We start from the raw sequence: 14394 nt of genomic DNA, 5'->3' as shown, positions 1-14394 counted from the left end.
GGAGTTCATTGGATCATGTTCCCAAATGTAGGAAGGGCATGTGTGCAGGTGGCCTGAGGAATATCTGGGGTCAAGGATCTAAATGCCATAAACAATTTCGCTATTTTTCTTTCTGGATCTCAGCTATCTTCCTCTTGACCTGCAGGCTTGCTTTTTTCACCCTGTGGGGACATGGCCATTGCTGGCAGATTCTAGGCTCATATTTTCCCAGAAAGTTCTTCCTCCCTCATCTTGAATTAGCAAGAATCTCAGGGAAGGATTCCGATTGGCCTGGCTTGGGTCACATGCCCATTCCTGCACCAATTACTGGGGCCAATAATGTAGGTACTGTCGTTGCCCAAATTGGTTCACATACCCTCTTTATCCCATAGCCAGGGATGGGCAGGCATGTAAGAACCTGGCGGTTCCTATCTAGGAGCAATGTCTAGAGTGAAAGAAAAAGAATTGTCCTTCAAAAGGGAGAGAAACTGGCTTGACAGGGTCACTGGAGAAGTCATTACCATAAGTATGGCAGTAGATGCCCAATATTTTTGTGTTTATCACAATTCTATATTGTTCATATATTTTATAACACATAGGTAACCCTTTGAAAAGATATTAAATCTATATTATATGCTTATTTGGTTTTAATACTAAATGCTTTATACCTAAAGTAATATCAAATTTATAAGAAACCTCAGAAATCATCTGGTTTGATTACTACCGATGCAAAATACTTTTTTTAAAATTTAAATTCAAGTTAGTTAACATATAGTGTAGCATTGGTTTCAGGAGTAGAATTTACTGACTTATCACTTACAAATAACACCCAGTGCTCATCCCAACAAGTGCCCTCTTTAATATCCATCACCCACTTAGCCCATCCCCCCACCCATCTCCCCTCCAGCAACCCTCAGTTTGGTCCCTATATTTAAGAGTCTCTTATGGTTTGCCTCCCTCTCTGTTTTTATCTTATTTTATTTTTACTTCCCTTCCCCTATGTTCTCTGTTTTTTTCTTAAATTCCACATATGAGTGAAATCATATGGTATTTGTCTTTCTCTGACATATTTCGCTTAGCATAATACACTCTAGTTCTATCCATATTGTTGTAAATGGCAAGATTTCATTCTTTTTGATTGCAGAGTAATAGTCCATTGTGTATATATACCATATCTTCCTTATCCATTCATCAGTTGATGGATATTTGGGCTCTTTTCATAGTTTGGCTATTGTTGATAGTGCTGTTATAAACATTGTGTCCCTTCGAATCAGCACTGCAAAATACTTTCTTAAGTTGTCCCAGACAACTTCCTATCTGCAGTGATTGAAGAATAAGTGAAAAGACATTTCTTTTGGAAAACAAAAAATTGGAACATAAGAGTTAAAGCACAAGTTGACTAAACTAGAAGCTATTAATTGATCCATAGTCATTGTATCACCTTGGAAAAACAAATATCTATCTGATTGTCTTTTCTTACTCAAAAATGAGAGTAATAATAGTAATACTATTAATGTTTTAAATACACCACAGGGGGTGGGGAAGCCTCCAACATCTTAGAAACACAATCTACAAGTAACAGTTTTAATCATTTTCTTTGTACTGTTATGAAAATAATATCCATTCCATTCAGGTATAAAATTAGCCTGAAATGATGAATGGTAACTTAAATTCAATTGGTATATTATTTCATATTTACGGAACACCAGTTTGTTCCAGATCCCTTATAGGATACAAAATGTGGTTGGTCTGTGTTCTCCTAGACTTTTGAGTCCTTCAATAAAAAGTCTATTTGCTGTTCAGGAACACTACAGTCTTTTGTCAGTGAAGTGTTTTCTCCTGAAGTAAACTAAAATTTTAAAAGTGTAAGTAGTATTCACAGTTGAGAATATTTGGAAGGATGTGGATTGGCTATATCTGTCATAAGTGTTTAGAAAAATGTGACACTAAGTATAAAGGCACTAAGAAGGTAAAAATCAATATGAAAGTAAATATTAAAAAGAACAATTCATGCAACATTATGTTTGTCCTGCTTGAATATTCAGGTGAAATAATGATTAATAATAACAATAATTAATAATAACTGCCAGTCTCTATAGGTAGGTACGAAAAGCTGTTTCATCCCTGAAATTCCAGAGGAACTTTTGTGCATCTAAACCAAGCTGCTTCGAAAATGGCCTGGGTCCAAGGTAAGGTGGACACTAATTGGCTAGGGATTTGTGCAAATGTGCTCTTGTCACTTGGTACAGTGGGAAGGACACGGACGGATGTAAATTTCAATCCTGTTCCACCTATTGGCAGTGTGAATTTTGACCTGTCTTACTTAACCTTCATAGACTTCAATTTCCACATCTATGTGTAAATATATACACATATATATTTAAGTATATACAAATAAATTTAAATATATTAAATACATATATATATACTCTCTAACAGCAGCAACTAATTTGCAGACTTGTGTGGGTTACATGAGATGACTCTATGAAGTAGAGTGCCTGGCATGTCGTAGGCATTCAATAGATATTAGCTGAATGGTATTTATATTATTCTGTTGTGAGATAGCCTCACCTCCCTGCAGGATAATATGGTTTAAAGAGCGAACTGTACAACTGTGAGGACAGTGAGATCAAGAAAATTGATGGTTGGCAGAGCACTTGCGGGAGTAAAGGTTTCAGGCAGTCCTAATAGATCTTCCTTCCTGTGGGTGGGAAAAGGGGAGTTCAGACTTCCTTGGGTCTCTTTGCCTTGCTCATTCTATGCTGCCTGATGGTCTTCTGAATATGTCCCAAGTCCTTTGAAGTGCAACCTATAAACCAGTGCTTAACCTGAATGGAGCTGTCCTCAACTCCCCGCCCCTCACCCAGACCCCTCAGGCTTCCATCTTGCTTTGTCCCATCCATCCAGCTGTGAGAAGGAGATAATACATAGCACATTGCTGATGTAATGCTTTAGTTGCTGCAGGTTTTTATTTTGAAATAACGTTAAAACCAGTAAGATGTGGAACTAAGGCTATAAAATTAATTATGGTTAATTAGCAGAATGATACATCTCCCAATGATTACAGATTGAGGGTTTAAAGAGAGAACTGTCATTTAGGGAGAGTTTGTGGGCATGCAGCTCCTTTAATCTAGCAGTACCTGGGCATGGTCATTGCTTCGCAGAAAACTGGTCTTCAGCTTTGAAGAGTCAGCACAGCGACATGGGAGCAAGGAATCTAATATTGCTAACTAAACTGACAAGAGCTTGCTGAGTTAAACAGAGTGACAAATTCTTCATTTAATTGAGAAACGTAGCTGACAAATGGAACAGAAGCTCCAGTTCATTTGCTGGGTGCATTCTCTCCTTTTGAGCAGCCAAATGCAGAAGGGAGCTTAGTGAGGAAAAGAAACGTAACTTTAACACAGGAGCAAGCCAGTCTTGAGGAGGATTGCGTCCCAGGTCCAGGTGAGGCTGATGAACCACACCTGTCACTCACAGAGAGCACCAAGTCTTTCCTAACGGAGGTGCCACATTATTGGTAGTTGGACTCCCCTTTCCGAGGCTCCTTCTGTTTTTGTAAATAAAATCTTTCTTCATTCATTATATCTATACAGTTGTTTTTATTTTGTCTTCCTTTATTATAATCACATCCATTCATACCTTCCTCAAATAATACTTTAAACACCTTGGGGTGCCTGGGTGGCTCAGTCGTTAAGGTCTGCCTTCGGCTCAGGTCATGATCCCAGGGTCCTGGGATCAAGCCCCGCATCAGGCTCCCTGCTCAGCGGGAAGCCTGCTTCTCCCTCTCCCACTCCCCCTGCTTGTGTTCCCTCTCTCTCTCTGTCAAATAAATAAATAAAATCTTTTAAAAAAAATACTTTAAACACCTTGAGTAGGGTTTGTTTTGTGCATGTCCCCCAAAAAACTCTATTCACTATTGCCAGCATTCTCTTGGGTTGCTCTTTTTTTTTTTTTTTTAAGGATTTTATTTATTTATTTGACAGAGAGAGAGACAGTGAGAGCAGTAACACAAGCAGGGGCAGAGGGAGAGGAAGAAGCAGGCTTCCCTCGGAGCAGGGAGCCCTATGTGGGGCTTAATCCCAGGACCCTGGGATCATGACCTGAGTGAGCCGAAGGCAGACACTTAACAACTGAGCCACCAGGCGCCCCTCTTGGGTTACTCTTATGTATCACTACTATCATCTCTCCTTTATATTAGGAAAATAATCTTTTTCTAGTTTCTTAAGTTCTTAGAGAAACACCTTACTTTCCTCTATCAACATTAGTAATAGGCTATGTTAAGACTTTATTTAATCTTCAAGGCTCTGGAAGAAGTAATTAGCTAATTTATGTCTATAAATTATAGTGGAATCAAGTTTTGCCTTATGGATTCTGAGTGCTAAGTTGAATTGTACTGCATTCGGACAGATTAGCCATTCAGCGGCTGGATTGCTCATTTAGGTGGCTGGAATCATCAATGTAAACAAACTTGCTGACAGTCTTTTTAGAATGCATCTGAATGACTTGGTACAAGATTCTTTTCCATTTGTGATTATATGTACCAGGGAAGACTTGAAAATTCTACTTGTCAGTAATGATCACCATTACATAAGATTAAGTGGCTGTCTTCAAACGGTAGTCTACTCAAGAGAAAAAGGATTCCGGGGGGACTTCCTAGACATTCAGCTAAAGTTACCCCTTTGCCAAAATAGCTAGTTTTAAGAAAAGAGCTCTATCAAAACTGGGAGTTTTTAAACATTAGTGTAACAAATAAAAAAGGAACAAACTCTTGCTTCCATAAATGGTATAAATGTTGGGAATCAATGTGTGCTGTCCACTGGAGTAATCCAAAGTCCTCACATAGCAATTATTACATAACAATGCAACAAATATGCATTCCACCTCTTCTTGCTTATTATTACCCACCTTCTAAACTCGCTTTTTCCTTATTTCATATGAATATATAATTTTGGCCAATTCCTTAACATTCTTTCCTCCATATCTTAATTTGTAAATTAGAGATCTAATAAAGCCTCACTGATCTCTCTCAGGTCTCAACTCACGGTTTGTTAGCCGAAACCCTGGATCATTCGGTCTCTCTACCTAACTACAGGATACCAGTTGTTTGAGGTGATTCTGAACGCTTCTATCAGAGAATCTTTAAGGCATACAGGATACCATGCCTTAGATTGAATAGAAATTGAATGCCAATAATAAGTGGTCATAATTAGTGACAACATAGTGATTCCTGTGACAGAAGCATGATAACACACCCAACAACTCAAACCGTGTCCTAGTTTGGATAGGCTCTTTCTTGAAATACAGTCTACATAAATCAGTTATATCAAATAATAAACCCAATGCCTCCTTGAAGCATTTTTTTCCTTTTTTAACTTTAAATTATTATTATTATTAAATTTAAATTTAAATTATTAAATTATTATTTTTAACTTTAAATTATTTCTTTTGAAATAATTCAAATTTACCAAAAAGTTTCAAGAGTAATACAAATAACTCCATATACAACTTATACAAATTCACCAATTTTTAAAAACTTGCTACATACATTATCATTCTTTACTGGTTTTTTTTTAAAGATTTTATTTATTTATTTGAGAGAGAGAATGAGACAGCATGAGAGAGGGGAGGGTCAGAGGGAAAAGCAGACTCCCCACTGAGCAGGGAGCCCGATGCGGGACTCGATCCCGGGACTCCAGGATCATGACCTGAGCTGAAGGCAGCTGCTTAACCAACTGAGCCACCCAGGTGCCCCTTTACTGTTTTTTTTTAACCATTTAAGAAGGTGCACACATCATACCCCTTTATCCTTTTACTCTTCAGTGTGTATTTCCAAAGCACAAGGTTACTCTTTATATAATCACAGTACAGTTATCAAATTGAGGAAATTCAATATTGCTACACTACTTTAATCTGTAGTCCATGTTTGAATTTTGTCAATTTATTTGATCATGTATCCCATTTTCTCTCTTCTATATGGGATTTTGTCTAGGATCATGCATTAGACTTAATTGCCATTTTTCTTCATTCTCCTTTAATCTGAAACAGGTTCCCAGCCTTCTTTTGTCTCTCATGGCATTGACATTTTTGTTTTACAGCTGTTGTTTTATGAAATATTCCTCTGCTTAGGCTTGTTTGATGTTTCTTCATGATTAGATTCAGGTTATGTATCATTACATTAAGTGATGTTACGTCCTTCTCAAGGTATTCCATCCATGGTGGACCCATGATGTCCACCTCCTCCTCACTGGCAGTTTAATTTTGGTTAGCTAGTCAAGATGTAGTCTTTTTCTCTCCTGCGTAGTTACTGGCTTTCCCCCTTGTGACTAATGTGCAATCTATGGCATTATGTCTACTTCTTAGACCTGTGTTTGCACCAAATGTCAGGACCATTATAGAATTAAAAAAAATTTTTTTTTCTAAGTATGTAACGATTCCTGCCATGTTTATGCCGCGCCCCCCCCCCCCAATCCATGTGTAACAATGATACAGAGCCAGTAGAACATAGTGATTGAGACTATAGATTCCAGATTGTGATGGCTTAGGTTTGAATCCCAATTCCACAACCTCCCTGCTGGACAACTTTGGTAAGTTGCCTTATCTCCTTGTGCTTTAATTTTAGCATCTATAAAATTTAGAAGGTAAAAATACTGCCCTAGCTCATGGTGGTGTGGTGGGATTGACTTGATAATATGTGTCTGGCACATAGTAAGCACACAATAAATATTGGCTTTCTATGTAATGGATCTTTCTATTTTATATAAAATATATACTTTTTCAGAGCACTGTTAAAAAAAAAAATACAGGATAGTAACTACAAATCCAAATAATGAGGTGACATTTTTAGATGTAGCTATATCATTCTTCCGCTACCAGATCCAAAACATAAACTTAGCCAGATAAAATATTTTTAAATCCCTCATGCAAGTGCTTTGACTGTCTTATCCATTTCTTGAACGAATTCACAACCAGCTCCTCCCAGGTGCCAGGCACAGATGTATGACCGGGTGTACGGTGACGAACCAGACAGCTCTCGGGGAGATCATACTCTAGTAGACACACAAGTAGTATATAAATTAAGATAACTGCAGGTAGTACCAAGCGTTCTGAGGAAAACAAAAGAGGGCAATGCAATTGAGGCTGGGGTGACAGTGGAGAAGCCTTTCGGTGACATTTTTAATGTCTCTTCGTTGCTTATCTAACAAACATTTTTATAGACTTGTGATTTGAACTGAAACAAAGTGAAACAAATCTTTCCTAGTACATTAAGCTCTCTATAAATAAGATAGGATCACAGTTAAATAATCTTTTTCAGTCTTGCAGAACATGTATCAGTTAAGCTGATCTTGAATAAGTGCTCTTCTTAATTGAAAATATGCCCCTTTGTCATCATCTCTTATTAATTAAGCTGCTGAGGCTGTTGATTACCTAGTTCTACTTAGAATCTAGTTGCGTAAACACCTCTTTCCTTCCCTTAATGAATTTTCTATCCTAGCTTTTATGGATACAAGCTATCCTTTCATTTTTTTTTTTTAAGATTTTATTTATTTATTTGTCAGAGAGAGAGAGCACAAGCAGGGGGAGTGGCAGGCAGAGGGAGAAGCAGGCTTCCAGCTGAGCAGGGAGCCCGATGCAGGGCTCAATCCCAGGACCCTGGGATCGTGACCTGAGCTGAAGGCAGACACTTAACTGACTGAGCCGCCCAGGCGACCCCAAGCCAGCCTTTCAAATATGCTTTCTAATGTCCAAAAGTAAACAAAACATTGAAACTTACCTCATAGCATGCATCATCATTTCTTAATTTCTCCACAGTCTCCCATTTGCCCCCTCCAGTGCTGCATTGGCCTCAGAGATTGTAATATCCCCATATTACTTTTCGTGGCTTGTGAGATCCTACTTAGGGTTTTTTATGTGACCCCCCCTTGGACATGAAGTTTCCTGGGTTTGAAAATCAGACAGATTTTCATTTGAAACTGGGATTTACCACTTATGGCTGTGTGAATTTGGGAGGGTTGCTTACCCTCTCTGAAACTCATCTCTAAAATGTAGGACAATTTGAAGTTGGGATGAAATTAGATTATGGATGTGAAAACCTAATACAGCATTTTGCCTGGAGTTCAAGTTGTCCTCTTATTCTGCTCATACCGCTGGTAAACCTGTGTAGAACTGAGTCTTTCCAAGGAGTCCCTGAAACTGGCCCTACTCTGCTCAAAATAGTTTCTTATCCTGAGAGGACAGCAAATACCTGGATGATGAGGCAAGTTCCAAAACTACCTCAACAGGCTGGTCCAGGATTTCTTAACCTGGGAACCATGGACCCTAAAGCACAGGAACCCGGGTGTGCCTGAAAAAGCTCAGAGGTGTGAAGGCATGGAAAAAAAAGCAAGCTCAGCCCATTCTGACTTGTGTGATCTGTGTCCTGGTTGACACAGCAGACATTCTTGCCCTTTCTAGCTCTTCTCGATAAGTAGTTCTGCCCCTACTTCTTGGTGAAGCATTTACACGGCATTGCTATTTAATTGCTAATAAGTTAAAATTTAATGGTTTCATCATAATCCTTAGTTCACAGTACTGATGCATCTATCAATTGCACATCTTTTTTTTTTTTCCTTTTCATTATTGTAATTGTGCATTAAGAGCCTGGCTCAAATAATTCAGTCTGCTTGGAGGTTGGGGAAAGAGACTGAGCACCAACGGAGAATTCTTAATGCCCAGTTGCATATTTTTTAGAGACTAAAATTCAGCAAGAAATCATGGGATATGTTGGAAGTTTTGCAAAGTATTTATGGTAGCCTAAGGCAGCAGTTGGAATCATTTTCTTTTTGTTAAAACTAGATGTTTGGTTCTGATTACAAAAATAATACAATCTCAAAACTGGAAAAGTTGGAAAACAAGCAAAGTGATTATATAGTATTCCAGAACAGTAGCTCAGAGAGTATTTTTCAAGAATGTGATCTGCTTCAGAATCTCCTGGTTGCTTGTTAACTCTGCCGCTTCATGGACCCTCCAGAAGTACTAACTCAGAATCCCTAAGGCCGGGACCCAGAATCAGCACTAAATGAACTCCACACATGACTCTTCAGGCAGACGAAAGTCCTACAGCTAGGCTCTTACCATATATTTAATTTCCTGCCCTTTAAGTACTAATTTTTCCCCCAAGTATGTAAGAGCAGGTAAGATTCTGAAAATGTCTGTTTTGTAAAATGATCTGCGGGGTGCCTGGGGGGCTCAGTCGGTGGAGCGGCCCACTCTTGATTTGGCTCAGGTTAGCATCTCAGTGTCCTGGGATCCAACCCCAGGTCAGCTCCGTGCTCAGCTGGGAGTCTGCTTGAGGTTCTCTCTCTCTCTCCCTCTCCCTCTGCCCCTCCCCGCTAAAGTAAATAAATCTTAAAAAAATAAATAAAAATAAAATGATTTGCAAGCTTCTATTAAAAAAACAATTTGCAAGTTTCTGGTGAATTCATGCTTTGCCAGATTAAAAAAAAAAAAACAACTTTCTATAACAGGGTGAGTACAAAGTGTAAGAAAAACATTGATCAACTAGGAAATGAAGTGCCAATTTACATAAATTTGCCAACAAGCCCCACCCTCACTTATAGGCGGAGGTCATAAAAGCCTAAAGGAGTGCTGAATGAGAGTGCTTGCATTAGCTCTTTGGTTTGAGTCTTAGTTCCCATAGATAAGGTATGAGGCTAGGACTGTATGCACTCCTGTTTGGGCCACAGAGGCAAAGTGGACTCCACCCCAGCCTGAGGCATCCGCATTTTACCTCCCCAGCCCCAATGTTTGCTTTGGGTTCTGTGGCCTTGAAAGAGGTCTAGCAACTCAGGATGAAGATTCTGCAAGTGCACAGTGGGCAGGCTTATATCTGGGTATGGCTTTGTCTCTGTGGATTTAGGACACCATGTACAAGTATGCTGTTTTGAGCATCAGGACTCACCACAGACATGGTTAACTAATTCTGTCAACCATTTTTTTTTTTTTTCCCAAGCAGAGTTACATAAAGGAGAGTACTTAGAAAACGAGCTTTGGGGTCAGATAGACCTGACTTCAAGTTCTGACCCCAACACTCCAAACTATGTGACCTTAGGTCTCAGTTTTCTCCTATGCAAAACAAGCACAGTTTCTAGCAGGAGATTAAGAGTTTAATGTCATAATGTAGATTCTGAGCATGACACATAGTCGTCTTAATAAATGACGCTATAATTATTATCTTTCCACTTAAACTTGGAACTCCTACTCAGATACACATCAGAGAAGGGAGAAAGGATGGAATGAATGCACCTAACACTGGCGGCAGAGGGGGGGGAGTTCTTTAGGAGGGGGAGGAGCACCAGTCTGAAGGTGCTAGTCTCCTGATTCTGATTGGGTGGCTGTACTCAGGTCCAGGCTCTACGCCAGCTAACTGATGACTTTCCAGCAATTCCCAGACATAAGCAGAGGACACCTAATGGCTGAAGGGTTGGAAGAAGAGCAAATCTGAGCATCTAGGGCAAAGCCCTAAGCAACTGTGCCAAACAGAAAATGTGGCTTTCTACTTTACAATATATACATGTTTATTTTTATATAAAAATGATGGTTTTTCCCTCCCCAAATCTTCACGTTAAATTGGTAGTCTAGGAAGCTGCACTATGTTTATCCTAAAGCCTCAGATGCCACTGGGTGAGTACATACAGAGCAGTTTGAGAAGCAGCCATCTCAAGTCTAGGGAACAAAGCCCATATTCCCTCTTCAGGCTTTCAGAATCCAAATGCTATTTACTTCTCCACCCTCTGAGCCTTCCAGACGCCTCCCCACTTGTCAAACATAGGAGGTCCTCCAGTGCCTCTTGCCTTTATCCCTGTGGTTCCACCCTGCCTGAAATGAAGGGCCTTCCTTCCACCTCTCCCCTTCCCTGCTTCTCCAGCACGCCAACTCCCCCTCCCAGCTCCAGTGAAAAGACACTTGTGGGAAACCTTCCCCAGCGTCCCCAGACAGGTCACGTGCCTCCCCACAGTGTGCCTGCCCTATGTATTGTTGTCACTCTCCCTAAGGAGATGGACCTAGTTTTATTCATCTTTGTATCTCCTAATGCAGGGGATACTTAGTAAGCATTCAATAAATAGTTATGAACTTCATTGATTAATGGAAGGCAGACAACTGGAAAAGAAGCTGTTTTAAAAGACTCTTCTCTTCCTCACGCCCACGATTGTCCTTTGCACAAAGAGGATAGAATGAACCCAACATTTTAAAGGGAAACTTTCTGAATGAGGTTAGCTCACATGCATTAATAAGGACCCTAGAAACCTGGTACAAACCCTGGCTTTGCATCAATGATATGACTTTATTATTCTTCCCTTTCATATTATATATTTTGAGGGAAAGAACTTTTAAGTTAAAAGTTTGTGATTTTGCAAATGGATCAAGTGTTTGTAAAGAGAGGTAAGAGATGATTTGCTGAAACTGGTTTTTTGTTTTCATATTTTTAGTTTGTCAGAGCAGGATAAACTCAGTTCTCTGGTGATTTTTCTCAGAAGTTTTCCTCTTTAAATAGGTCGGTAATGATATAAAAAAGCACGCACGCGCACACACACACACACACACACACACGGGCACACACATGGGCACACAGCTGTTGAGAAGGTAAAGAAGCAAAGCCATTATAAGAATCCACTGCTCTGGGGCGCCTGGGTGGCTCAGTCGTTAAGCGTCTGCCTTCGGCTCAGGTCATGATCCCAGGGTCGTGGGATCGAGCCCCGCATTGGGCTCCCTGCTCAGCGGGAAGCCTGCTTCTCCCTCTCCCACTCCTCCTGCTTGTGTTTCCTCTCTCGCTGTCTCTCTATCTGTCAGATAAATAAATAAAATCTTTAAAAAAAAAAAGAATCCACTGCTCTGGGAATCTTGCTATATTTGGCTTTAAATAGACAATAAGCACAGAAAATTGTTGGATGCCGCAGTTCTGTTCATTTAATTGCAGATACTAGAAATAACAACAACCAAGAAAAAAACAGGGAAAAAAATCTCCTCTAAGACTAGTTTGCTCATAAAATGTGTTACTGCTCTGGGGATTGGCATCACCTTCTACCTACTATTATCTTACCGATTCTATATACAGTGCTAGGGCATAAAATATCTTAAAGAAATACATGACCAGAATTAAAAGTTTATTTTTAATTTTCCTTCCAATTCCTATTTATCCACAAGTCTCATTGTCTTTAGGGCCCACTTGAGAATCCAGTTCAAGAATTATTTATTGAAATTCCATTAGGTGTCGGGTCTGTGCATACTTAAGGATCTCAGTCCCTGTTCTCTAGTAACTGACAGTCTAATCAGGGAGAGATGTAAAGAAATTCATACAATACAACTAATTTATTAAGTCCTTTACAAATCTCAAATTCACTTGAAAATGCATATCTGTATAAGCACTCATACACTGAGGTCTACAAAGAGGCAACAAGAAGGATGGGAATTTGAATGTAATATTTTTAACTGAGAAATATATGATAAATTATTACAGGATAAACCTAGCTTTAAAAGAGATGTTTCTTTATTTTAGGCAAAAACTGTAATAATTCTTTCCCACTAAAATGGAAAGTATACTTCTAAATTTTTTTTTAAAAAGACAAATTTTAAACCATGAATAATTTCCTCAATATTTTGTACCTGATTCAACCTCACTGAATTACTTAACATTTTCAAAAAAATAGGAATTGTCAACCTTTTTTTAGGGATGTTTTCTGAGGTTACTTGTTAGTGGATAAGCAAGGAATTTTGAATAGGATTGTTTCTCCCTAAGTATGGGTCATTTCTAGGTGGTTTGGGATATTGCTGAATTTTAATTATGTTTTCTTTTGTCTTGGTGAGCATCAAATGGTAAACCTCCATGAACAAATATCACAGAGACCTCTGTGGTTGGAAGCTGATCAAAGAGAATTCACAGTGTCCAGAAAGAAAGGTACGAGGCTGTGAGGTGAATACTATCCAATTCCTCACCCCTAGAGCCCAGGACACATAAGCACTCGATAAGTGTTGAGGGAGGCTAGTAATCTACCTTGAAACTCGGAGAGAAGAAAAAAAAAACAGACAGTGAAATGGCTTAAGAAGTTACCACACACAACAACTACATCCACTGGGAGATTTTGCTTCCAGGAGCCGTTGACTGTAAATACTCCAGGAAGAAAATCAAAATACTTCTATGAGATCTGATCTCCCTGCAGGAAAATAGCATTGGTGTTATTTTTTTTTTTTTATTCATGACAGACAGAGAGAGAGAGAAAGAGAGAGGCAGAGGGAGAAGCAGGCTCCCAAGGAGCAAGGAGCCCAATGCGGGACTCGATCCCAGGACCCTGAGATCATGACCTGAGCCGAAGGCAGACGCTTAACCATCTGAGCCACCCAGGCGCCCCGCATTGGTGTTATTTAGCCAAGACATTTATACTCTTGCACCCTTTACAGAAAGATCTGCAGAGAGAGAATTTACTCACTGAAACTGTGATTCAGGCTTGACTTGCAAAATGACTGTAATACCCATTCTTATTGTGGCTGAGCACGCTTGGGGTAGATTCAGGTATTCATATTCACACTTCTGGGGGTAGAAAGGAAAAGGAAAACTTGAATGATGCTAATGGGGTAGTCTATTTCAAATATTTGAAATCATCTGCTACTCATAAAGTGGAATTGTGACATTGGAAGCTAGACCTCCAGTAAATGAAATCTCCAATGGGTTATGAAGGATTTGGGGGAAAATCCTGGTGCTCTTGTCTTCCCATACTGCATTGAACTTACTCCTATTGTAAAATTTCTCCTTCTCCACTTCACTCTTTACATTAATCTTTTTGACAGCATAAACGCTATCTTATTCACCAATGGATTTCCGGTGGTTAGTACACTAGCTAGTACATAGTAAGTCCTTAAAATATTAGTTGTTAAAGAAATACATAGACAGGGGCACCTGGGTGGCTCAGTCGTTAAGCGTCTGCCTTCAGCTCAGGTCATGATCCCAGGGTCCTGGGATCGAGCCCAGCATCAGGCTCCCTGCTCTGCAGGAGGTCTGCTTCTCCCTCTCCCACTCCCCCTGCTTGTGTTCCCTCTCTCGCTATCTCTCTGTCAAATAAATAAATAAAATCTTTAAAAAAAAAAAAAAAGAAATACATAGACATCCATTAAGTTAATCTGTTGACCAATGGATATGCAGGGCTATGTTATATGTATGATGAAGCACCATGTTAGAAAGTTCTCTTTCTTCTAGAAGCCTAGATTTTTAGTACCAGTCTTTAAAATTAAGATAAACAACAAATAATACTGTTGATACAATTTAAGCTATATATAAGAGCAGTTTCAATGATGCAAAGCATTATAGTCATTCCTTATACATTGCAAAGGGCGGAAAGATTGTGCATTTAATCTTTTCATATGATTCCAAGATAATCTTGGAAT

The 14394-nt window shown here is 39.3% G+C and overlaps 2 long non-coding RNA genes across 2 annotated transcripts in view; one reads left to right on the top strand and one right to left on the bottom strand.

Moving 5' to 3' along the window:
- LOC145721748 (uncharacterized) overlaps positions 1 to 14394 on the bottom strand; it is a 78607-nt gene that overhangs the window by 1822 nt on the left and 62391 nt on the right. Inside the window, exon 3 of the long non-coding RNA XR_014145611.1 lies at positions 13443 to 13543. This is a non-coding gene — a long non-coding RNA (uncharacterized LOC145721748). The remainder of the gene's footprint in view (positions 1 to 13442; positions 13544 to 14394) is intronic.
- LOC145721749 (uncharacterized) overlaps positions 1 to 14394 on the top strand; it is a 43559-nt gene that overhangs the window by 11487 nt on the left and 17678 nt on the right. The window contains exon 2 of the long non-coding RNA XR_014145613.1: positions 2079 to 2168. This is a non-coding gene — a long non-coding RNA (uncharacterized LOC145721749). The remainder of the gene's footprint in view (positions 1 to 2078; positions 2169 to 14394) is intronic.

Source organism: Leptonychotes weddellii, chromosome 5, assembly GCF_054177405.1.
Source record: "Leptonychotes weddellii isolate Sample4059 chromosome 5, ASM5417740v2, whole genome shotgun sequence".
Taxonomy (NCBI): domain Eukaryota; kingdom Metazoa; phylum Chordata; class Mammalia; order Carnivora; family Phocidae; genus Leptonychotes; species Leptonychotes weddellii.
Note: the sequence above shows the minus strand (reverse complement) of the source record. Positions and strands in the feature narration are given on the sequence as shown.